The sequence below is a fragment of the Spermophilus citellus genome, assembly GCF_964194105.1.
Source record: "Spermophilus citellus genome assembly, chromosome: 1".
In the NCBI taxonomy this organism is placed as follows: domain Eukaryota; kingdom Metazoa; phylum Chordata; class Mammalia; order Rodentia; family Sciuridae; genus Spermophilus; species Spermophilus citellus.
Window position 1 is genome coordinate 155,095,200 of NC_138182.1, and position 27,960 is coordinate 155,123,159.

Below are 27,960 nucleotides of genomic sequence, written 5' to 3' on the forward strand. Positions count from 1 at the left end.
CTAATTATAGTTAGATTACATTTGATAAATCTATATTGATCATTTTTAATTCCCAAAAGCTTCAAAAATAGATATAGAATATTAATTTATGACATTTTATTCCAAATACATGTAAAAATTACAACACATCTTACAATTCCTCAAAAAAGCTTCTAAGTCAAACTACTCTAAAATGAAAGTAGATGCAAAATATTCAATAACAACATATAAGCACATTTTAAAAGTCAAACCAGAAATACCAGTAATTATAAGTATGTTCAATATATAATTCTAAAATTTTCCAAGTTCAAAATATACCTAAAAGTATATAAGTCAAATATCAACATAAAGACAATATGACACTTTTTATATTTTAAATGTGTAAAGGAAGATTTAAGTTACCTAAAAGTATTTTTTAAAAATAGGGCTTCATGCAAAGTTGAATAGATAGACAAACTAGGTTAATAATTACTTTTAAAAGGCTGAAGCACTAAGATTCTTTTAAGTTTCTGACTGGAAAATAAGTGATTTCAAATAAATCCTACAATTTGAGGACAAAATGACTGCAATTATTTGTGAACCTCAAAGAAATTCAGCAATATTTAAAATATCAAAAGTTAACATGGTAAAGTCAAAGCTTTACTTTGCAAATATAAAAGAAAAAAAAAAACCACAAATGTTTAGAAATGTATCCCAACTGTCAATTTATCTACAAACCATCTAATAAAAATATCACCCTTCTTCTGAACTTTAATCAAATACCTGTAAAGATGAAAGGACAGAGAAGAACCAGTGAAGAATCTTTGCCATATAAAACCTCAATTAAAATAAACCCACAAAATCATATAAAACCTCTATGAATGTTTCTTTTCTTTCAACTAATTTGATTAGAAATGGCTTAAAAGAAAAAATATAATTAATTATATTACATATTATATTAGGTACAAAGGACTAATTCAAATTTATTTGAAATTATTTAGTATTAGTAAGGTAACTGTAAAAAAAAATTTTTTTGAGAGAACTTAGTATGTTCCAAGTTTAGAATGCACTTTTTTTTTGAGAACCTAATATGTTCCAAGTTTAGTATGCACTATAACTACACATACACAAATGATCTAAAACTACCCTGAGATGCATGAGAAACTAAGAGTTTGATGACTTCTAAAGACTGTCTATACCATGTCAAAATTATTTATTAGCACTATCTCTAAATATGTAGTAATAACAAAGTCAATATAAGTAAGCTTTAATATTTTATTCAACAGAGAAAGACTTCTATAACTTCTAGGTAATTAAAGTAAAAAATTTAAACACTCAATTGCCCAAGAACTAGGAAGTAAAAATCTTCTGTACTCCAGTTAAGCTTCCATTCTGACTTCTAATTCACTGTACATCAAAGACAATCAACTTGCCCTGACACATAAGGACTATTCCCTTCAGTGATCAGGCAGGTGTTGAGGGCCAGAATGAGAGCCTATTTTCCACAGCCCTTTACCTTGTTTGATCACTGGTTACTTTTGATCTGACACTGCCCTCTGTCTAGTAATGACTTCCCCCTCATAGACCCTACCTCACATTTGTCAGAAAGAATAAAGAGCATCAAACTGAGACCTGACACGCCTATGGGCCATGCGATGTGCTGCCAACAGAATGTTCCCTAGCTACCACAATTTTCAATTCAGTTTCTTTTGTTCTGGTAGGTACAGGGTTAGGGTACCAATGACAGCAGAAAGGATTATGCAGCAACTGTGAAACCAAGCCTTCTTGAATGTGTATCTTTTATCTTTCTTCTTCATCTTCTTAAACGCTTCAAACTTCATGGTGGTTACTATGAAATACATATTCAACAACTGCAATAGAAAGTTTGTTTAAATCCTTTTCCAGGAGAAAACAAAGGATACAATGTATTGTAATTCAACTATAAAGCTTTAAGGAAAAAGTTTCAAGCTATGGTGTGAGATTAGTAAAGGCCAGCTGTCAAACAGCATGTTAATAATAAATGAAACCACAGAAGTTTTGGAAGGACCAGTACTTAGTGGATATTGCCATTTACTGCCTAAAGATAAGATACCATCAATTTAATTGTTAAAAGACAGATTCTCAAAACTAATTTGGTGGAGAATGAATTAGTATTAAAACTAAATTCTACTGGTCTTGTTTAAATAATGTAGTAAGTACATGTATGCTCTTTTTAAAGGCATTAATAACAATCTTGTTTTAAATTTTTTTATACTTGTCAGTGCAACTCTTATTTATTTGTATGTGGTGCTGAGAATTGAACCCAGTGTCTCACACATGATAGGCAAGCACTTGGCCACTGAGCCACAACCCCAGCCCAATAATAATCATTTTTAAATGTTAAGAAATTAGAAAAATCATTTAAAATACCATTTTGGTATTATTTCACTCAAAATTTTTCAACTATCATTAAAAGGTTTTATGAGTTCTTTAATATAAATACTACCCCTGCACACACACACACACACACACACACACACACACACACACATATATATATATATATATATATATATACACACAATGAATGGATAGCTCATTAACAGGCATGCTATACAGGAATTTGCAGAAAGCAGGTTTCAAATCTTCTAAAATCACTTTATTTTTTTTATTAGAAAAAGGACTTTTCTCAAATTTTTAAAAGGAAGGATCAGAAGGAAATGCAAAATCAGTACGATAATCATGCAAGTTTAATGTAATATAGTATTATAGTGCATAAAAATGAAAACTAACCTTAGACATGTATAAATATAAGAAGCTTAGAGGTGGAGAGTAAGCATTAAGGTGATTGATTAATAAGTTGATTCTAGTAACTGGAAGAAGTTTCTAGAAGATTCTACAATAGCTGTAGAAAGGTGTGTCCTTATGGAAAGAAAGGGGGAAGCTACCCCTATTAACATGTTATCACTCCAGACTGAAAATGATTTGCCACTCTGAAAGACCAAATGTAAAATATTTCCTATTCTTATACTGATCAGAAATTGACAAAATTGTATCCTTAAAAAAAAACTGTTCTTGACTCAAATCTAAAAACATTATAATACAAAACACATTAGAAAACTGATTATTTTAAATAGATTTGAACATGAAGTAAATTATTTCCATATACTTGGACTAATTTTATAAAAGAAAGCTATGTGTATATAGAAAAAGATATCACTTCAAAATGGGGAAAAAATGCAACTTAAAACTAGGTAAACAATATAGTTGGCAGAACCAATACTTGTCCAAGTTTTCTTTCCTCAAGTTGTCCAAGCTTCACTTAAGCCCTCAAAAAAATGAAGAATCATTATTTAACAAAATATCTTCTCTTGGGGTCTTTCTTCCCTCAATTTTGATTCTATAAAAGTGTTAGATCATATTAAGCAAAAATATGTAATAAAATTTAAAATTAAATAATAAAATTTAAAACCCAAAATTTTACATGAAGTATTTTTTAAAAAACAGTATAATTTCTTCATGGTATATTTACTCTCAAGATAGCAATGTCAATGTACTGAACTAAATTTAATGTTGATCTGCATTGTATGTTTCACAGGTACCAAGCAATGAAAATATGTATCAAACTTATTTGTAGTTCATTTCTTTCTAATTGCCATGATAAAGGCAAGTTCTTCTAAACAAACTCAGCCTCATCTTTATAAGAATCAGTAACTAAAGTATGACTTAACAGTCTTGAGAGATTTTTGTTGGAGTTGTGTAAAAAGGAGGAAAATACATTGGTAGGACAAGAAACCAAATATCCTCAATGGGATATAAGCCAAGAAATGAAAATATATAATACACAATTCGCAATAAAAACAATTTAAAGTCAGGAGCCTCAACATTTACTTTTTCAATTAATTTTTTATTTGTTCTGTTTAGATATACATGACAGTTGAATGTATTTTGACATATTATTCATACATGGAATATAACATTCTAATTATGATCCCCTTATGACTGAACATGATGTGGAGTTACACTGGTCATGTATTCATATATAAACATAGGAAAGTTATGTCTGATTCATTATATAACATTAAGAAACCATTTTCTAAAAACTTGAAAAGGACAGATTTACTTAGGATTATACTTCTTTAAACTATCAGTGCCATTCTTTTGCTTTGAACACTAACGAACAATCATTTGACTTCACTATAGAATGAAGTATACTTCACCAATTCAGTAAAACGAAATCTTATATCCTAAAGCTATACTTTTACGTAAATATTAAAGCACTCATATTTAAGATAATGATATGTGCCCCACTTAAAATGTGATTTTGAAATAAATTAGCTTTCTTCCTTGTCTCAAGAATTTCTCCAGAACTAAATAAGAAAAACTTCAGTATTAAATGTTCATCTTCATTAAGTCTTTTCAGAAAATTTTTTTTGTTTTTTTAAATATTAGGGGCTGGGGATGTGGCTCAAGAGGTGACACGCTCGCCGGGCATGCGCGGGGCACTGGGTTCAATCCTCATCACCACATGAAAATAAAGATATTCTGTCCACCAAAAACTGAAAAATAAATATTAAAAAATTCTCTCTCTTTAATATATATATTATATATATATAATATATATATATATATATATATATATATATATATATAACTAAATATATATATATATTTAGTTGTCAGTGAACCTTTATTTTTATTTATTTGTTTATATATGGTGCTAAGAATCAAACCACAGTGCCACACACATGCTGGGCAAGTGCTCCACCTCTGAGCCACAACCCCATAACCCTAGAAAAATTACATTTCTAAGAAGTCCTACCATCAATCCACTTAATCAAAACACTTGAATATGTTCTCAGTTACTACATACAGGTTAAAATAAAAATAAAAATAAAAATCTCATCCCCATTTTATGAAGTACATTGGGAGACATGACTAAACTGAGACCCTCAAATCTACAACTAATTATTAATGAATAAGAATTAATTAAATACAGGAAGCTGATAAAATATGGAAAAGTAAAACATGGTAAATTTTTCAATGAATATTTAAGAAAAAATAATATATAACTGAGCTTGAAGACAATAAATGCATAATAAATGAAGGCAAAATGATAAAAAGAAACATAGAATACATGTACAAGTAAAGAAAATGATGACATGGAGAATAGCAACTGAAGAAATCTTTCAAATAAGCACTATAGATTTTGTAAATGATGAAAATAGTGTTTTAGCAACTGCATTCCTGGGTTGTGAATATAAAAATAAAAGAAAGTTAACATTTAGAAATATTTAGGTCAAGGGTGAATTTGTTGGAGTATACAATATATCTTTATCTTACATATTGTTTTCCATTAAGCTCTTCAATTATCATAAGCTTAAAACAACTGTAATTGATAGAATACATACTACACAATGGAATTAATTATGATGAAAAATTTTGTTAACCTATTAATGAAAGGAGTTTATGTGTGGGTATATATATATATGTATATGTATACACACACACACATAGAATATTATATCCTGCAACAACTTAAAATGTATGAAATATCAAAAACTACAAAATTGTTTTCAAATAGTTAAATATTAACTATCTTATAAGAAAATGAAAAGCTAGAAAAACATGAGGCAAATAATTTTATAATCTCCAGGCATTTACAACACTAATAAACATATTTTCTAAATTCTGAAAGACACTGAGTAAAGGGAAAATAAAAGATGAATAATCACCCAAGTACAGTTCAGTTAGGAGAAGTCATACTTATAACGGTTTTATTTGATTACAGATTCTTAATATAGTTATTTATACATCTTATTAAAATAAATTATAAACACCTAGATTTTACACTCAAACCCAATTCAAAGTCTGGTAATAGGCACTACAAATTTTTATCCCCAAACTCTACTGAAATAACCTGACTACTTCTATCATATTTTGGAAACCAAAAATAAATTATGCATCTACTAAAGAAAAGTATAGTATTGATCTCTTCTACAACTAAGATATAGCTATACAAGATAAAATACAATAGGACGAGGGCTTAAAAAAAAGATCAAAATGCTACAGACTTTGTCTGGCTTTTAAACTTCTCAGCTACTAAAATTGAGAAGTTATAGGAAAAGGACAGAATTTTCCCCCAGAATCTCATGACTATTAATCCTTTTACTGACCATAAGGCAAGTCACACTCAGACCTTTAACAAGAATTTCATGAAACAGCAAAGGAAAACAGCCTGCAAAATATCAGTAAGCAAAATCTGTAACACTGATAGGAACAGTACTTAATACAAAGATTTAGATAAGAACACAAAATGTATAGATTTGGGCTGAAGAAAGAATCTCCTTTGAAAGCCTAAGTGGCACAGATATTTCACAGTAATGATGGAAAAGGTGCACCCTATGAATCAGAAGCCAGATCTCACTCTATTTTGTAAGCCATATTCAGAAAGGCAAAACATTAAAGAAAAGGAATAAGAAGAAGGGGGCGGGACTAATTCTCCAATTCTTTCCTTAAGCCTAATCACTAAAATAATAAATGGAATTAAGTCTTGGATAACATAAAAACCCAGCACCTCATTACTGCAGATAAAGAAAAGCATTACCCAAAACTTCTCCTTCATCCAACTAATATTACCTCCATTGTTGACAGGTTAGAAAGGAAGTTGAGGAATATGCACTCATGACACGATTAATGTACTCCCAAGCATCCCATTGACATCTAACCTTATAAAATTTCTATTTGCTAAGCCTAATGACTCAACTTTTTACCTCAACCACTATCCCCTACTGTTAACATTTGAACACCAAGTCTGAGATAGCACTTCCACGCTTTTTCTTGGAGATAATGTGATTTGTTCAAATCTTCTGATTTTTAAAAAATATACAAATATCCTAAAAAAAGGTAAACAAAAATTACACAAATAACAGGACTTAAACTATAAAATATACACAAGTGGAGGAATTAAAACCTGAGGAATAGCCAGGCACAGTGGCACATGCCTGTAATCCCAGTAACTCAGGAGGATGAGGGAGGAAGATCACAGTCCAGAGTCAGCCTCAGCAACTTCAGAAGGCCCTGCCTCAAAATAAAAATAAAAAGAGCTGGAGATGTAGCTCAGTGGTTAAGTGTACCTGGGTTGAATCCCTGGCCCCCAAAATCATCATCATCATCATCATCATCATTACTGGGGGGATAGATATAAATAAAGATCACTAAATACTTCCTGCCCTCAGAAAGCTCCTCTACACCGTAATTTCAATTAACTAAGTTTTAAAACCAAAACAAGTAATTTAGTAAGGATATAAGTAAGTAAACAATACTGAAATACTATTTGGAGTTTCCTATTTTGACAATAATAAATTCTGCATTATCCACATTGGGGTATATATATCAGAGTTTTTAATACTAAGATAATTTCCTCCTGAGATCCTGTTTGCATTTGAATATCTTCTATCATTAGTTGATGAGTCCCTGGAGTTTGTGAACTAATTTTAATATTACTAAACTAATATAATTAAGCAAGTAAATCTGCAGAGTATAAAAAAAAATAATGTATTCCAAAGAAAAGTTATTTGGATAATATCCAATCACAGCCTGTCCTCCATACAACAGTGGCACATAGAAGAAAAATACACACATACATACATATATGCACATATTCATTCTTTATTGTACTCTATGTCATTTAAATGATAGAATGCATTAATTTATATCCATATCAAATTAACTGATAGATAAAGTTAGGCTTAAATGAAAGATATTAAAAAGAGAATTACAGGGTAACATCAAACAAAAACTTAAAATGAGTAAAAATGTTTATTCTTAGACCGAATTTATTCTGTGTATAAAATAAGTGGTATTTTTAATTAAACTGAATCTTTCAAATACTATTTTAACAAAATAAAACCAATTTATTAACAGTAAGAATATACAAATCAACATAATTCTGACCAAAATAGAAATTGTATCCTAGTAGATCAGAATCACATAATAAGGACAACTATCACTCAAAATATTCCTTTTGAAACTAATAACTTTGGCTAAATAAAATTGATAATCAAAAAATGGTATCATTAATATGGTAACAAATCAAAGAAAATTTACTTTCTTGGAAAATCGAAAAACTCTTGACTGTCCACCTTTAAACTATTTTAAGCCTTTACTCGTATACTCAAACATTTTTTTTAATAGTCATTTTTTAGGTGTAGTTGGACACAATGCCTTTATTTTATTTATTTATTTTTATGTGGTGCTGAGGATCGAACCCAGGGCCTCGCACATGTTAGGCAAGCACTCTACTACTGACCTACAACCCTAGCCCCATCAAACACATCTTTTTAAAGTGTGTTCCCAAAATATTTGAAGAAATCTATTTTTAAATCATGTGCAATTCAATAGTAACTCAAGTCACTAAACCAACATTTATTTAATATCTATTTATTTTATGTCATTACTAGGGGGGATGGATATAAATAAAGATAACTAGATACTTCCTGTCCTGAGTGGACAATCCATCATTAAGAAACACCTCTCCAACATAATTTCAATTGTTAAGAAAGAGCAATTTAGCATGATTTAGTAAAAATTTGAAAAATGTACATATCTTAGCATTTGTACATATATACCTAGAGAAATGCTTGGACATAAACAGAAAACATACACAGGATTTGATTACAACACTGCGTAGGAGAGTAAAACAACAGATGCAATATAAGTCTCCTTCAATAAAAAACAGATTAGCAGAAGATACATACCTATTATAGAACAACAGAATTGGCCAAATTATATTGTTATATTATGTGCATGTATGAATATGTAACAATAAATCCCATCATTACCCACAACTATAATGTATCAATTAAAAAATGTGGAAAGAGAATAAATTATATATTCATTGTAGCTATATCTCAAAAACAAAATTAAAAGCACAATGTATAGATTGATACATACTTTGCAAGACCAAACACTTACCCATATGACACCAGATATAAACTATGTGTGAACAAAAATAAAACAATACCACATATTGTTCCTGGTTATTCACATGTATGTTAAAATATTTTTTAAAGCATTTTAGATCATCATTACAGTCACCTTTGGAAGGAACAATGAGATGACAACAAAGAAAGACAACTAAAAGTTTATTTGTTTTATTAATTTAATAAGTAGCAGCAAATTTAACAAAATGTTAATAATTTCTGAGTGAAGGGCATATGGATTTACTACTTTTAGTATTGTATATTTTTAATTTATCAATATTTTTTAAAAATACAAGACACAAAATCTGATCACATTTCACATTTGCTGAAATCCTATGCTATAATCATTATTACCTAGAGACTTCAAAATTTCTTAGCATATAAGTCAAGAAACTTAACACTTGACCCCAAAGTTTCTTTCCAGACCACAATATAAACACTAATCCCACATGTAAACCCAATGTCACTGTAATATCTACCATTTATTAAATATTTCACATATTTTCCTATGCCTATCTTTGTTGATGTTGTTTCCCACAATTGCAACTATCTTTCCCTTAAGAAAAGATTTGCTTACATAATCATTATACCACTATACATCATTCAAGATCCTATTTAAATTTCACCTACTATTTATAGAATTTTCTGATTCCTTCCCATCCTTCAAATATAACTTTGGTTTTTCTTTGTTCTTTTGTTTTGTTTTGTTTTGTTTTGTTTTTTGTTTTTTCAATTATTGTTCCCATATCACTTATCACTAGCCAGGATTTCTTCTTTCAGTACAATTTTTCTGTAGGTCTCTCACCATGCCTGGTACACAGTAGGTGTTCAAATGTTAACTGAGCTGAATGAACATAACAAGTGTTAAGGAACAGAGAGTTCATGAACTCATTAAAATTTTTATTAAACTGTTGAACAGCCTGGCTCAGTGGCACATGTCTGTAATCCCAGTGGCTCAGAAGGCTGAAGCAGGAGGATCACATTCAAAGCCAACCTCAGCAAATTAGTTAGGCCCTGAGCAACTTAGTGAGACCTTGTCTTAAAATAAAAAAATAAAAGGGCCTGGGAACATGGTTCAGTGATGAAGCACCCCTGGGTTCAATCCCTGGTACCAAAAACAACAACAAAAAAGTCTGCTAGACAAAATTGAATTGAAATTTAAATCTAAATGTTACAATATAAGATACTATGTTTGCAGAATAGCAAAACATATAAAGAATGCAATTCTACAATAAAAATGAATTATGTTCATAATTGTACAGGATTAAGATAAACACTATCCTGAAGACAGCTTCCCTCTTTGATAATTTAACCAAGTTCCTAGAAAGATTATTAATGTGTCTACTTAGAGTTGAAGCTTCCCCTGAAATATATTATCCTCCTAGCAAAAACAATTTTCTACTTTTGCTAATATTAACTTCAACCTTTGATGTCTAAGAGTGCCTATCCTTAAGTGTGTTAGAGGCAAATAATATCTATTGGAAATTGTTGCTTGGTACAAACCTATGTGGATTAGTAACATCTATGAAGTATACATGCAATCAAAATGGTTAGGAAAAAAAGATTTGGGAATCTTAATAGATTTGAGTTAGAATCTTGACTTTGGCACTTGTTTGCTATTAACCTCTTTGGGCCTCAATTTCTTCATATGTAAAATGGGATAAAAACAATACATTACATAGTGGTTGTGAAGAGTAATCATATAAAGCAGCATAGTACTAGTACTTGAAACCCAAAAGAAGGTAACTACTATGAAGTATTTTAAAATATCAACAAATGATAGCAAAATCCTGAAATGTAGTTGTCTTAATGTTTCTGTTCCTTCCCCAAAATTCATATTTTGAAATTCTAAACCTCAAGATAATAGAATTAGAAGTGGGGAGCCTCTCTGAGGTGACTAGATCATAAGGGTTGAGCCTTAATTAATAGGATTCATGAATTTACAAAAAAGTGGGCCCTTCCACCATGTGACAACACAGAAAAAAAGCACCTATGAATGGATAAGTGGGCTCTCATCAAACTTCAAATCTGCCAGCACAGTGATCTTGGACATCCCAGCCTCCAAAACTGTAAAAAAATTAATTTCTGTTGTTTATAAATTATCTAGTCTATAATATTTCGGTAGAGCAGTCCAAAGAGACTAACACAGTGGTATGTAATAATAAGATGAAGTTCACTACCTCTCTGTTAGTTCTTTAGAATGGTACAATTAAATATAACTGTTCACTGGAAACTACTACTCTGGATTTAAGTAAATGTTCCATTATTAAGAGGGAAAATTAAAAAAAATAAAGGCAAGTATTTACCATAGTAGATTTTAAAGGCTGAAGTCAATATTTATTAGAAACAGAATTTCTTACAAATGTGAAATATTTATGTCAGGTATTACACATAAAATCACTCACAAGGAGGGCTTGAGAAACAAAATACAGGAGTACACCAGGAGAACTGGGAGTGAGGAAAACCAATCTCCTGAATATATTAACCCTAATTTATAAAAACACTGAATATAATATCTCTGTGTTGAAGAGTCTGGAAATGTAAGTTTCATAAAATGCCATTTAAATGTTTATCTTATATATTAACCTAGTTGATGACCAACATGGACATCTGTCTACCTAATTACTATAATAGCCTCAAATCAGCAACAGCAAAATGAATTATACTATCAGTGGTGTTATACATTTGATATTATACTTCTTAATCTCAGTCTGAACCTCATAAGAAAATGTTTGAAGTAGTATTACATCCTTTCTGAAAAGAAGGAAATGAAAGCAAAAATTAGGACAGCTCAATCAAGTCAATTGGTTAAAAATAGCAGGATTCAGGTTTCAATTGGTTCACAGGGATTCAAAAATGTCATTTGCCTCTATCTTCTCTTAAAATGCTTCCAAACTAGAGGAAGAAATCCTGGAGGGGTAAATTTAGATTCTACTACCTCATGTAAGCCTCCAAAAACAACATCATTACAGCAGCACCTAAGATCTCTAAGTATCATAAAATTATAACACTAGTCAAATATCAATCAGAAGATTGAAAAATATAAGACCAAATTAACTTTCAGCAGTCAAGTTTTAAACAGGATATCTTTATCATTTCCCTAAAACTTTCTAAAATCTATTCATAATACATTAAAATTTTCCTGATAATTGAGAAAACTGTATTAGTTCACAGCCTAACTCTTCAGAGTAGGTGTAAAAAAAATAGACAAAATACATAATAACACAGATCTATATCAAATATCCTGCCTCAGAGTGACCACAGAAGTTATTTTTAAAATAAATCATAAAATCCCAGTACTTTAAAAAACATCAAGTTGTATAGCAAATGAGAGATAATATATCTGACCTTATAATTTTACTACCAAATAAAAAGCCAGCCAAAGAACTTCTGTCTAAAAAAGTACAGAAGCAGAATCTGATACAGGGAGAACAAAGAAGCAGAAAGAACATATATACAAAGGTTTCTAGATCATCAATAACAATACAACTACTATGATTTGAATGTGTCCCCCAAAGTTCAGGTGTTGAAAATTTAATCATCAATGCAACATTATTGGGAGGTGGCTTTTAACAAGAGGTAATAAGTCCTTTGCCCTCATTAATGAACTAATGTCATTATCCTGAAAGTGGGTTTGTTATCAGAGTAGATTTGTTATAAAAGTCATTTGACCCCCCCTTCTCACTTGCTTTTGCATGCTTCTTTTTCTTTCTTTCTTCCCCAAATTCCCTATTTCCCTCCCTTCCTCCCTCTTTCCCTTGCTCTCCAGCCTTCTGTCACGGGATGACAGACACAACTCACCAAGACACATGCTCTTGAATTTCCTAGCCTCTGAACTATAAGACAAAAAAATATGTTCTTTATGAACTACCCAGTATCAGGTATTATGTTACAGTAGCAGAAAATGCACTAAGACAATGCCCTGTCTAATCTGACTTAAAAATAGCTTTGTCACAAGTACTACACAGAAATGATATAAAAGCTATCATTAGAAAGGAGACACATGCATGCAACATGCTAGACTCTTTCCAATAGTTGAATTCCTTAAATCTGTTTCTATACACGTGGGTGCAAGGCATTTCTAGCACTGAAAAATGAGAGGATTCTACATGTAAGTTCTCAAATCTGTGCTTCACCACAATTCATTTGCATCTTAAAATTTCAAATCATCTTCACTTTCCATGTGATAAAACTTCTCCCTCTGTTGAACACAGGAATCATTCCCATATTCTAAAGTTCATCGTATTTAATCAGGGCCACAAGTAAGAATATTCAAATATCTTGCTACTTCATATAAAATGGCAAATTCATTCTGTAGCCTTCTAGACATAATATTTCAAATGACTTGAAAAGGAAATTTTCCCATTAAGAACACCTAAAGGACAAAAATTTAAAATGAAGCATAAACCATATAAGCATAAACTATATAAGCATTATATCTTCATAGTTACAGAAGGAAACAAAAGCTGTGTCACTGAAATACACAAAGACAATGCTGCCATCTAAAGGCCAAGATATAATATGAAAAGATGTGTACTCAGTCAAAAACTGCCAAGATATGTAAAAACCAAACAACTTGTTAATTCAATTCAGCAAACTTTATACTTTACAAAAACTACTCTATGATTATTTTTAGACTTTTTTAGATTCAATTTACTAAGAAAATTAGCAAAACAATTTGGCTAATTATATTTGTTAAAGCACAGGTCAGGTTCTAATGGTATCTTTTCAGACACGGTGTTTTTTGTAAGTACCTCAATTACTTGCTAGTATAAAATTTTGTAAGTACCTCAATTACTTGCTAGTAAAAAATATTCTTAAATGATAAATAATACTTATCAAAATGAAAACTGCCAAACTACTTTTAAATTGTAGCTTTGCAAGTAATTTAAATATTTCTTTTTTTAAAATATGTTTTTAGTTGTAGTTGGACACAATACCTTTATTTTATTTATTTTTATGTGGTGCTGAGGATCAAACCCAGTGCGTCACGCGTGTTAGGCGATAACTCTACCGCTGAGCCACAACCACAGCCCAAATATTTCTCTTTATTTCATAAATTTTAAAAATAAAGAGTAAAGCTCCTATAAAGGTTTAGTTATCAATAACTAGTTATTAATAGAATTTAATTTATTCTAAACTTCCCTAAGAATCTAAAATGGGAAAAATTTTTTATTGAATTTACCTTTCCTTAGGACTTTTCAAAATTACTTCAAATTTCCAATAAAAATGTTTAATGAATAAAACTAAATCTAGAAATGATTTCTTTAGGATTTAACCATACATCATCTTTTTAATGCACCATAATATCAGGGGAAAATAAATGTGAAAATAAAGTAGAACCTTTAAACATACACATAAACAGCTGCTTTCATTAAGAACCATTGGCTAAAAGTTTCTTTCAGGGCTTGGGTTGTCACTCAGGAGTACAGCGCTTGCCTAGCACATGTGGGACACCAAGTTTGATCCTCAGTACCACATAAAAGAAATAAATAATTAAAGTTATACTTTTAAAAAAGGTTTCTTACAACGCCAATAAAGATATTACTCTGTGTTTAAACAACAAAAAAATATTAGTCAAAATCAATAAATATCCTATTACTTAAGTTGGGATTACTATTCTTTAATTTCTCTTAAGTATAAAGTAGAAATGAACAGTTTAGTAATTTTAATTGTGGTATTATAAAAACTACTATATGTTTAATATCACATGGTACAGAGTTTATACAAAGGAATTTGGAGATGTCATTTAATTCTCAAAACTACAACTCATCAAAAGACAAATATCACAGCACCAGTTACAAATAAGGTTTAAAGACCTTAAGTAGTTCTCCCAAGGTCATGATACAGGTGGATAAATAATCAAAAGTTCAAAATTCAGTCTCTGACTCATAAGACTTAATTCTCCTTAAGAGTCATACAGCCTCAAATGATTACATTTATATTAAATGTAAGGAGGAGCATGACTTTTTTTACTTTTTTTTTTTTTTTTTTGTACCCGGGACTGAACTCCGTCACTGAGCCACATCCCCAGCCCTATTTTGTATTTTATTTAAAGACAGGGTCTCACCAAGTTGCTTAGCATCTTGCTTTTGCTAAGGCTGACTTTGAACTCATAATCCTCCTGCCTCAGCCTCCCAAGCCACTGGGATTACAGGTGTGCGCCACCACACCCAGCTGTGAAGTATTTTTACTACATATTGCCAGGGAAAAAAAATATTCTATATATAAGAAAAAAAGCATTTATTTTCAGTTTATAAATGTTTCAAGTTTTCTAAAATCTTTAATAATAGTATTATCCCACTGAAGTGCTAATGCTTCAAGAAACCTTTCAAATTTAAGTTTATTTATGAGATCTATTTATTAAATATCAGTTTTATAAACTGACTCAAAGGGACAAGAAAAAGACCTCTATATTTTTGAGATGCAATTTTTTAAAGATTTTATAGATTTGCTATTTCAGTTTAACCTGCAAACATTTTCCATTAGACTATTTTTTCTTTTCTTTTTTTTTTTTTTTCATTAGACTATTTTTCAATGTTGAGAACTCCTAAGTACCTCCCAGGTGACAATTTTTTTCTGTTAATTTGTACAATATACCTACTAAATTAAAATTAAATGGTTTGGAATGTTATTTGGACATAAAAAAAGAAAGAAGTTATGATACAGGTTGCATGAGTAAATGTTGAAAATATCCATGTAAAATAAGCCAGATACAGAAGACCACATATTGTGTGATTCTATTTATATGAAATGTCTAGGCAAATTTATAAAAAAATAAAGTAGATTAGCAGTTGCCTGAACTAGAAGAATGTACTAATGGGCACAGTGTTCTTTTAAAGATAATGAAAATGTTCTACAATTAGTTAGTGATGACTACACAATTTTGTAAATAAAAAAAAACCCAATGAATTATATATTGTAAAACGGTAAATCTTGGAATAAATGAATTATGTCTTAATAAAATAAAATCGAATGACTTTAAATAAATACATTAAACGTATATGACTATATGTGTATGTTCTTAAAATATAAAATTTATGCAATTATCAATTTACTGAATCCCATTTTCACCATAGTAAGTAAAAAGTTCTATTTCACAAATGTACACTTTTCTAGGGATTAAAAAAAATCTCAACTCTCTAGAGTTATTATAATTCCTAGGGGAATCAAAAGGAACCACAATCACAGGCATGTTTGGCCGATAAATTTTATATATTCCAATTTACCGGAGTTACTTCACTCTCAGAATTTAGAAAAGACACATCATGTTAAGACACATCTAATAAGTTAAATGATCAATTTATAAAAATTATCAGTTTGAGAGGATTTTGCTTTTAATTATTTGCCTCTCAATTACCAAAAGAAAATACATATAAAAAATTATAAATGAAGTTTAAAGAATTCAAATCTTAGAAACAAAATTGAAAACAGGTACTTACTAATTTGTTTTCCTGCATGTATATTCTTTGTAGTTTCAGACATCCCTTAGCTATGACGATCATGCCTTCATCTGAGATCTTGTAACACTGGCCAAAATGAATATCTTTGAGTTCTCTACATTTTGACCCCAGCTGTAAACAAAGAAATTTGGGTAAATGCTCATAAAATAATGAGGATAACATATTTCTAGTGGGACTTTCATATAATATTTGAATATAATCACACTATAATTAAAGGATTATTTATAAATTACTTTTAAAACAAGAATGCAACCAATTGATAACTTTCAACAGGTGTAAAAGAAATTGTAAAAGTTTTTACCTTTTAACCTCGTTCCCTACTTCAACTACTTCACACTACATGTCCAACAAGGTACCTAGATTCCTTAACAGTTGAAATTCACATCTTTATTTCTTCTGAGTCTTACTAGTAAGGAGCAACATAAAGGTATAAAATTATGATGTTTCTGTAAAGTTGAATATTAAACAGCAATTAAAACTGGAATAAGGGCTGGGGATGTGGCTCAAGCGGTAGCACGGTTGCCTGGCATGCGTGCGGCCCGGGTTCGATTCTCAGCACCACATACAAAGATGTTGTATCCGCCGAAAACTAAAAAAAAAAATAAATAAATAAAAATTCTCTCTCTCTAAAAAAAAAAAAAACTGGAATAAGCTTTTGATTGATTTTATATATGAGATTTTGGAACATAATCCAATTTTACAAATAAATGTTTTGTTTTTGTTTTGCAGTGTCAGGGATAGAGCCCAGGGAGGGCCTAATGCATGCTATAAACATTTCAAATGTATATTTACATGCTCATGCACATATACATAAGAAAAGAAACCAAAATGTATACAATGTGTTAACTAAGGTTATTTTTTATTAGTGACTGGGAATTTTTTTCCTTTCTGCCTATGAATCTTCTCTAATTTTTTAAACTCACATTTTAAAGTTCTATTTCAAGTAATGATATTAGAAGGATATGCAAGCTTTTTTTCTTTTTTTTAACATTTGTTTTTATTGGTTGTTCACAACATTACAAAGCTCTTGACATATCATATTTCATACATTAGATTGAAATGGGTTATGAACCCCCAATTTTACCCCAAATGCAGATTGCAGAATCACGTCGGTTACACATCCACAATTTTACATAAGTTATTTTTCTAAGGGTGGTAAGACATACAAATGATGTTATCTACATTAGTCTGTACTCTATCCAGTTATATATTCCTTTAGATATGTAAACTCCATGACAACAGGATGGCTTGGGTTAAATAATATATCTCTAGTTTCCAATGTATTACACTAACTCAATATTTGTTGAATGTATGAAAATGTTGATCAGGGTTGTGCATATAAATAAGCCTCTTTAATTTTTTTCTTCCCCAGTGATGGAGATGAAACTTGTATGCCAAGTAAGTGCTCAAACACTGAGCTAGAACCCCAGCCCAAGTAGCCTCTTTAAAAGGGACAAATATGAGCTGGGGTTGTGGCTCAGTGGTAGAGCCACATATGTGAGGCACTGGGTTCGATCCTCAACACCACATAAATAAACAAAATAAAGGTATTGTTTGTCCATCTACAACTAATTTTTTTTAAAGGGACAAGTACCGGAAACCATGATTGTGGACTTATATACCACTATTTCCTAGTTAATTGAGGAGTTCTAAACTGGGCCCATGGATAGAATTCAGTTTTCCAAAAAAGTGGACAATACATATTCTATTTCATACTATCCACTGACTTTATCTTTTCCTTCACCTAATATAAGCAAAACATCAAACAGATGGGCACAGTGGCACATGTCTATAACTCCAGTAACTCAGGAGGCTGAGGCAGGAAGATCACAAATTCAAGGCCAGCCTCTATAAGAGAGAATCTGAGTGGGGAGCTCAATGGTAAAGTATCCCTGGGTTCAATCCCTAGTACCACAAAAATAAAAAATAAAATTTTTTAAAAGACAGCTATTTAGCTGCACTTGTGAATTTGTAAACAACAGAAATTAAAGATAATTTCATATAACACTGCTATTGCAGATACCAAGAAAAATCATTTTTCTTCATTATTATTTATCATGTTCAATATTAGATAAGCTATCTTGGCTCTTATTTAATTCATTAAAAGAAGCACACATATTTATAGAACAAATGTACAATGGTATATGACACAAACCAGAGAAAGCTGAATCCAAAGCCTGTACTAGGAAAAGCAGAAAATCAAATACACTATGGAACTTTTTTTTTTTAAAGTTGCACATGGACACAATATCTTTATTTTATTTATTTACATATAATGTTGAGGATCGAACCCAGTGCCTCATATGTGCCAGGCAAGTACTTTACCACTGAGCTACAACCCAAGTATTATGGAATTTTCAACAGGTTCACATATTTCTGGCAGTGAGAGTGAGACTGGAAATTTAAAATACCAGGATTCTTAAAAGTATGATTAAGTAATAAACCATCAGATCACCACCATCATTCTACAATGAAAAAATACTAGAGTTCTCTGCAGGGAGTAAAATAAGGTTTTTAACGAGGGTGTGCATATATAGCTGAGAACAGAAATACATTGCTGAAAATGCAGGGACTGTGTGTATATTCATAATAGTAAAAATGGAGGAATTTAAAGAAATAATTCAAAATTAAAATTTCTAGAATGAAAGAATATGAACATTCAGACTGAAAGTTCCTCCACATCTCTACCACAGATAAAGAAATAACAACTTAAGTCCTAATATTTTATAACTCTAAATTCTAGAGCCTTTCAGAGAAAAACAGATTTCACAGAAAGAATTTGGCTAAAAAAAAAAAAAATCAAACTTCCCAACAACACTAAAAGTAGGCAAAAAAGCAATGCCACCAAATCTTGAAGGAAAATTCTTTCTAATATAGAATTCTGTACTCATGATTCAGACCATGAATTAAGCCTGAAGGCTGAATTAGAGATATTTACTGACATAAGTTCTCAAAAAATTCATCTCCCGTATACTTTTTGTCATGATGCAATGTCTATGCTTTTAACAAAACATGAGATCACAGCAAAAGTTGACATGACATTTGGATAATAGGAGTTCTAATCCAATAACTAGATGAAAAAAACCTTAAGGATGCTAAGATGCTAAGATGAACACTAATGCAACAGCACCTACATATAAGAAGCCAAGACTAAAAACCTGCTATCTCAGACAGATCTGCTTTAAAGAAGTAAATTTGATTAAGTATCAACAAGCAGAGAAAACTTTAAGCTCCATCAAGAATATAAAAATTAACAAAAGTTGGGGGGGGGGAACGGTTTATTAATTCCAAGGAAAACAAAATACTACAAGAAAAAAAAAGGTAGATACACAATTGTAAAATGTGAATATAGAATACATTTTTTTTAGTAAGAGAGAGAGAATTTTTAATATTTATTTTTTTTTAGTTCTTGGCAAACACAACATCTTTGTATGTGGTGCTGAGGATCGAACCCGGGCGGCACGCATGCCAGGCGAGCACGCTATCGCTTGAGCCACATCCCCAGCCCAAGAATCCTTAATTTAACAAAAACTATAGTTGAATTATGTTAGAAGGATGACAGGATAATAGAAGGATATATGAGAGCCAAATTTTTGTCTTCCATGGCAATAAATCGCCTACCTAGCCAAAGTATGTTAATTATAAAATTGCAGACAAACCTACTAGGAGAAAATATTTTCTGCTCCTAGAGGAAGTTCAATTAGTCTAATTCCTAGTCTCTCTACTGATTAGTTTGTATTTAATAAAGAAGAGACATTATGCTCATCACTATAATTCTTCCTCTTAGGAACATATTTCCCATAGGGAATATCATCTTTACTTTTCTAATTGGGGCCATTGTGGTGGTTTGGCCTAGACAATTACTAAGTCAGTTGGCCAAACTCCAGAGTCAAATTTAACAAGCCCATTTAGCTCTACTGCTAAGCAACATTCTTCACCTTAAAACCTTCTGAGTAATAAAGTTGGTATATTTTCATCTATTACTAATTTCTCTGTCATATTTCTCAATTCAATTAGATCCTGCATAGTAAAGGGCAGACCCCTTGCCAAACATTTAGTGTACCAGCAAGAAACACTAAGAAAGAAAACAACAGAATTTTTTTACATAAGGAGTGATTAAGGTTTTGGGTGGAAATTTAGGCATTACGTTTTGCACAAGTTGATAGAACCTCAGGTTAAGAATATACATCCCATTACAACAGATCGAGAATGAGAATGAGACAATTATCTTAAGATAATTTCATGGTATACAGACACTTGAAGATGGTTTTGGTGGCTTTATCCACTAAGAAATGACTTTTTTTTTTTTTTTTTTGGTACCAGGGATTGAACTTAGGGGCACTCAAACACTGAGCCACATTCACAGCCCTATTTTGTATTTTATTTAGAGACAGGGTCTCACTGAGTTGCTTAGTGCCTTGCCGTTGCTGAGGTTGGCTTTGAACTCGTAATCCTCCTATCTCAGCCTCCCGAGCCTGTGTGCACCACTGCGCCCAGCTAGGAAATGACTTTTCATAGAGGTAAGGGTCATGTGGGTAACCATACAAAGAAAAGGATCGACCACTGCAGACATTATCAGCACATGAGTTCTTGCTAGTAATTGAATAACTCAGGACACAAGGTATTATGACTCATTACTATTGAGTTTAAATGTCATTTTATCGATTGAAGCCTGCAGCTTCAGGTGTGTGATCCCCTAGCCTTCCCTCTCCACACATCGGGGAAACCTTAAGGGCCCCTCCCAGCTCTCCCGTAAGGGCCCCTCCCAGCTCTCCCATGAGTGCTACAGCCAGCCCGAGGGAATCAGAGGTGGTGTGGGACCTATGGCACGGGACTACCGCTCCCACCAGGGCTGACTGCTGAGGTTTCTTGCACCAGCTACGGGGGAGTGGCTATCGGAGGGCAAGTAAAATCCGCTGAGGATTCTCAGCCCCAAGCTCTACAAACTTAGGGTCTGAGGGAATGGCAAACTGGAAGAGTGTGCCCAGTCGTTCATGAAAACAGAGCTCCCGGGAGCAGCAGACCTGGCGTGTAGCCAGTATTGTGGTGAGAGGGGCCTGGCTAGAGGAAAAGTGGGAAGTGACTAGACACAAGAGGAGGCCCTAGACACTCAGGATTGGAGACTCGCCCAGTCTGGGAGGAGCTGCTGCACAGTGATTGGTTCCCGCGTATTGACAGGAGAAACTTGACCTGGTGGGCACAGCGCCACCTACTGGAAGAGACGTTAATCAAACTCTAAGACTGCATTTATTAGGTTTTTTTTTCTTTTTCTTTTTTTCTTTTTTCTTTTCTCTTTTTTTTGATTTGAGTTTTTCTTTCATTTTCATTTTTCTTTCTTGTTTTATTAATTTTTTTACAAAATATTTTTTTTTAATTATTTTTCTTCTAATTTTAATTTTAATTTTTTTAAATTATTATTATTATTTAAATATTTTTTCTTTTTTTAGTTCCTATTTTTTTCTTCTTTAGTCTTTTCATTTTTCTTATCCCCCTTTCCTTGAATTCTACCTGCCTACTCTCATTCTCTTTAGTGACTTCTTCCCTTCCCTTCTAATACCTTTCCTCCCAAGCATCAAATTAATTTATACGAGTAAACAGTAACTCAGCAGTCAAACAGAACAAGAAGTAACATGAGCAGCTTCAAAAAACAAGGAAGAAAAGGAGTACAAACAATGCAGGACAGCCTAAATATTCAGGAGGACCTAGAGTCATCAGAAAAATGGTCATATAAAGAACTCAAGGAACACCTTAGACAGATGGAATGGAACCTTAAAGAGGATACAAGACAGCAAATTCAAGCAGCGAAAGAACACATTGAGAAGGAATTTCATAAACAGATAAAAGAAGAATTTAAGCATCTTTATCAGGAGATAGAGATTATAAAAAAATAATCAAACAATAATTCTAGAAATGAAGGAAACGATAAACCAAATTAAAAACTCAATTGAGAGTATCACTAACAGAGTGGAGCAAGTAGAAGCCAGAACGTCAGATAATGAAGACAAAATATATCATCTTGAAAAGAGTCTAGCCAACTCAGAAAGGCTGGTAAAAAATCATGAGAAAAACATCCAAGAGTTATGGGATAACATAAAAAAAACAAACTTACGAGTCATCGGGATAGAAGAAGGTACAGAGATTCAAACCGAGGGAATGAGTAACCTGCTGAATGAAATAATTACAGAAAACTTTCCAGAAATAAAAACGGAAACAGATATACAAATTGAAGATGCATACAGGACACCGAGCACACAAAATCACAGTAGACCAACGCCAAGACACATTGTTATGAAGATATCCAATATACAGAACAAAGAGAAAATATTAAAAGCTACAAGAGAAAGGAGACAGATTACATTCAGGGGTAAACCAATAAGGATAACAACGGATTTTTCATCACAGACACTGAAAGCAAGAAGGTCATGGAACAATGTATTTCAAACATTGAAAGACAATGGATGCCAACCAAGAATTCTGTATCCAGCAAAATTAAGCTTCAGGTATGACAACAAAATAAAAATCTTTCATGATAAACAAAAGTTAAAAGAATTTGCAGCCAGAAAACCAGCATTGCAAAGCATTTTGAGCAAAACACTACATGAGGAAGAAATGAAAAAACAATAACCAAAACCATCAGTGGGAAGTGCCTCAGTAAAGACAGAGGGCGAGGGGAAAGATAATCATGGAGAAACAAACTAATTTTTTTTTAAATTATTTTATTGTTGGTTGTTCAAAACATTACATAGTTCTTATTATACCATATTTCACAGATTGATTCAAGTGGGTTATGAACTCCCATTTTTACCCCGTATACAGATTGCTGTGTCACATCAGTTACATTTCCATTGATTTATAAATTGCCTTTCTAGTGACTGATGTATTCGGCTGTCTATCCCATTCTCCACTGTCCCCTCACCCCTCCCCTCCCCTCCCCTCCCCTACTCTCTCTCCATCCCCTCTACTATAAATCGTTTCTTCCACTTATATAATTTTTCTCCTACTCCTCCTTTCCTCTTATATGTAATTGTGTATAACCCTGAGGCTCACCTTCCAGTTCCATGCAATTTCCCTTAACTCTCACTTTCCCTCCCGCCTATCATCCCTGTTTAATGTTATTCTTCTTCTCCAGCTCTTCGTCTCTACCCTGTCCTTGGTTACTCCCCTTATATCAAAGAAGACATTTGACATTTGTTTTTTAAGGATTGGCTAGCTTCACTTAGCATAATCTGCTCTAATGCCATCCATTTCCCTCCAAATTCTATGATTTTGTCATTTCTTATTGCAGAGTAATACTCCATTGTGTATAAATGCCACATTTTTTTAATCCATTCATCTATTGAAGGGCTTCTAGGTTGGTTCCACAATCTTGCTATTGTGAATTGTGCTGCTATGAACATCGATATAGCAGTGTCCCTGTAGCATGCTCTTGTTAGGTCTTTAGGGAATAGACTGAGGAGGGGAATAGCTGGGTCAAATGGTGGTTCCATTCCCAACTTTCCAAGAAATCTCCATACTGCTTTCCAAATTGGCTGCACCATTTTGCAGTCCCACCAACAATGAACAAGTGTACCCATTTCCCCGCATCCTCGCCAGCACTTGTTGTTGTTGGATTTCTTAATGGCTGCCAATCTTACTGGAGTGAGATGGTATCTTAGGGTGGTTTTGATTTGCATTTCTCTGACTGCTAGAGATGGTGAGCATTTTTTTATGTACTTGTTGATTGATTGTATGTCCTCCTCTGAGAAGTGTCTGTTCATGTCCTTGGCCCATTTGTTGATTGGGTTATTTGTTATCTTATTATCTAATTTTTTGAGTTCTTTGTATACTCTGGATATTAGGGCTCTATCTGAAGTGTGTGGGGTAAAGATTTGTTCCCAGGATGTAGGCTCCCTGTTTATCTCTCTTATTGTTTCTTTTGTTGAGAGAAAACTTCTTAGTTTGAGTAAGTCCCATTTGTTGATTCTGGTTGTTAACTCTTGCGCTATGGGTGTCCTATTGAGGAATTTGGGGCCTGACCCCACAGTATGTAGATCATAGCCGACTTTTTCTTCTATCAGACGCCGTGTCTCTGATTTAATATCGAGCTCCTTGATCCATTTTGAGTTAACTTTTGTGCATGGCGAGAGAAAGGGATTCAGTTTCATTTTGATGCAAATGGATTTCCAGTTTTCCCAGCACCATTTGTTGAAGATGCTATCCTTCTTCCATTGCATGCTTTTAGCCCCTTTATCAAATATAAGATAGTTGTAGTTTTGCGGATTGGTTACTGTGTCTTCTATTCTGTACCATTGGTCCACTCGCCTGTTTTGGTACCAGTACCATGCTGTTTTTGTTACTATTGCTCTGTAGTATAGTTTGAAGTCTGGTATCGCTATACCGCCTGATTCACACTTCCTGCTTAGCATTGTTTTTGCTATTCTGGGTCTTTTATTATTCCATATGAATTTCCTGATTGTTTTATCTATTTCTACAAGAAATGCTGTTGGGATTTTGATTGGGATAGCATTGAACTTATAGAGAACTTTTGGTAATATCGCCATTTTGATGATGTTAGTTCTGCCTATCCATGAGCAGGGTATATTTTTCCATCTTCTGAGGTCTTCTTCTATGTCTCTTTTTAGGGTTCTGTAGTTTTCATTGTATAGGTCTTTCACCTCTTTTGTTAGATTGATTCCCAGGTATTTTATTTTTTGGGGGGATATTGTGAATGGAGTAGTTGTCCTCATTTCTGTTTCAGAGGATTTGTCGCTGATATACAGGAATGCATTTGATTTATGCATGTTGATTTTATATCCCGCCACTTTGCTGAATTCATTTATTAACTCTAATAATTTCTTTGTAGACCCTTTTGGGTCTTCTAGGTATAGAATCATGTCATCTGCAAATAGTGATAATTTAAGTTCTTCTTTTCCTATTTTTATGCCTTTAATTTCTTTCGTCTGTCTAATTGCTCTGGCCAGTGTTTCAAGGACTATGTTGAACAGAAGTGGTGAGAGAGGGCATCCCTGTCTTGTACCAGATCTTAGAGGGAATGCCTTCAATTTTTCTCCATTCAGGATGATGCTGGCCTGTGGCTTATCATAGATTGCTTTAACAATGTTGAGGAATGATCCTGTTATCCCTAATTTTTCTAGAGTTTTGAACATAAAGGGATGCTGTACTTTGTCGAATGCCTTTTCTGCATCTATCGAGATGATCATATGGTTCTTATTTTTAAGTCTATTGATGTGGTGAATAACATTTATTGATTTCCGTATATTGAACCAGCCTTGCATCCCAGGGATGAATCCTACTTGATCATGGTGTATAATTTTTTTGATATGTTTTTTAATCCGATTCACCAGAATTTTATTGAGGATTTTTGCATCTAGGTTCATTAGAGATATTGGTCTGTAGTTTTCTTTCTTTGAAGTGTCTTTGTCTGGTTTAGGAATCAGGGTGATGTTGGCCTCGTAGAATGAATTTGGAAGTTCTCCCTCTTTTTCTATTTCCTGAAATAACTTGAAAAGTATTGGTGTTAGTTCCTCTTTAAAGGTTTTGTAAAATTCTGCTGTATACCCATCCGGTCCTGGGCTTTTCTTAGTTGGTAGTCTTTTGATGGTTTCTTCTATTTCCTCTATTGTTATTGGTCTGTTTAGGTTGTCTATATCTTCCTGACTCAATCTGGGCAGATCATATGACTTAAGAAATTTATCGATGCCTTCACTATCTTCTATTTTATTGGAGTATAAGGATTCAAAGTAATTTCTGATTATCTTCTGTATTTCTGAAGTGTCTGTTGTGATATTGCCTTTTTCATCCCGTATGCTAGTAATTTGGGTTCTCTCTCTTCTTCTCTTCGTTAGCATGGCTAAGGGTCTGTCAATTTTATTTATTTTTTCAAAGAACCAACTTTTGGTTTTGTCAATTTTTTCAATTGTTTCTTTTGTTTCAATTTCATTAATTTCAGCTCTGATTTTAATTATTTCTTGCCTTCTACTTCTTTTGCTGTTATTTTGCTCTTCTTTTTCTAGGATTTTGAGATGAAGTATGAGATCATTTATTTGTTGGTTTTTTCTTTTTTTAAGGAATGAACTCCAAGCAATGAATTTTCCTCTTAAAACTGCTTTCAATGTGTCCCATAGATTCCGATATGTTGTGTCAGTGTTTTCATTTATCTCTAAGCAAACTAATTTTTTTTAAAAAAGGATAAACAATCAAACATGGATGGAAGTTCAAACCATATATCAATAGTAACTCTGAATGTTAATGGCTTAAACTCTCCAATAAAGCGACATAGGGTGGTATCATGGATTAAAAAAAAAAAACAACAACAATATGCTGCCTCCAGGAGACACATCTGATTGGAAAAGACATACACAGGCTGAAGGTGAAAGGATGGGAAAAAAATATACCACGCACACGGTCCTCGTAAGCAAGCAGGGGTGGCCATCCTCATATCGAATAAAATCAACTTCAAGACTAAGTTAATCAAAAGGGATAAAGAAGGTCATTATATACTGTTAAAAGGAAGCATTCACCAACAAGACACAACAATTATCAATATTTACGCACCAAATAATGGTGCTGCGAATTCATAAAACAAATTCTCCTCAAGTTCAAGAATCAAATAGACCACAACACAATAATTATGGGTGACTTCAACACACCTCTCTCACCATTGGACAGATCCTCCAAACAAAAGTTGAATAAAGAAACTATAGAACTCAATACCACAATCAATAACCTAGACTTAACTGACTTATATAGAATATATCAACCATCATCAAATGGATATACTTTTTCTCAGCAGCACATAGATCCTTCTCAAAAATAGACCATATATTATGCCATAGGGCAACCCTCAGTAAATATAAAGGGGTGGAGATAATACCATGCATTTTATCTGATCATAATGGAATGAAGCTGGAAATCAATGATAAAAGAAGGAAGGAAAAATCCTACATCACATGGAAAATGAACAGTATGTTACTGAATGATCAATGGGTTACGGAAGACATAAAGGAGGAAATCAAAAAATTCTTAGAGATAAATGAAAATACAGACACAACATATCAGAATCTATGGGACACAATGAAAGCAGTTTTAAGAGGGAAATTCATCGCCTGGTGGTCATTCCTCAAAAAAAGAAAAAACCAACAAATAAATGAGCTCACACTCCAACTCAAAGCCCTAGAAAATGAAGAGCAAAACAACAGCAAATGTAGCAGAAGGCAAGAAATTATTAAAATCAGAGCGGAAATCAATGAAATTGAAACAAAAGAAACTATTGAAAAAATTAACAAAACAAAAAGTTGGTTCTTTGAAAAAATAAATAAGATCGACAGACCCCTAGCCATGCTAACAAAGAGAAGAAGAGAGAGAACTCAAAAAACTAACATACGGGATGAAAAAGGCAATATCACAACAGATGCTACAGAAATACAGAAGACAATTAGAAATTATTTTGAAAACCTATATTCCAATAAAATAGAAGATAGTGAAGACATCGATAAATTTCTTAAGGCATATGATTTGCCAAGACTGAGTCAGGAGGATACACACAATCTGACCAATATCAATGTATGAAATTGAAG

The 27,960-nt window shown here is 32.5% G+C and overlaps 1 long non-coding RNA gene across 1 annotated transcript in view; it reads right to left on the minus strand.

Moving 5' to 3' along the window:
* Positions 1-16,499, minus strand: part of LOC308652831 — a 143,572-nt gene extending 127,073 nt beyond the window's left edge. Inside the window, exon 1 of the long non-coding RNA XR_014022906.1 lies at positions 16,364-16,499. This is a non-coding gene — a long non-coding RNA (uncharacterized lncRNA). The remainder of the gene's footprint in view (positions 1-16,363) is intronic.
* Between the last annotated feature and the right edge of the window lie 11,461 nt (positions 16,500-27,960).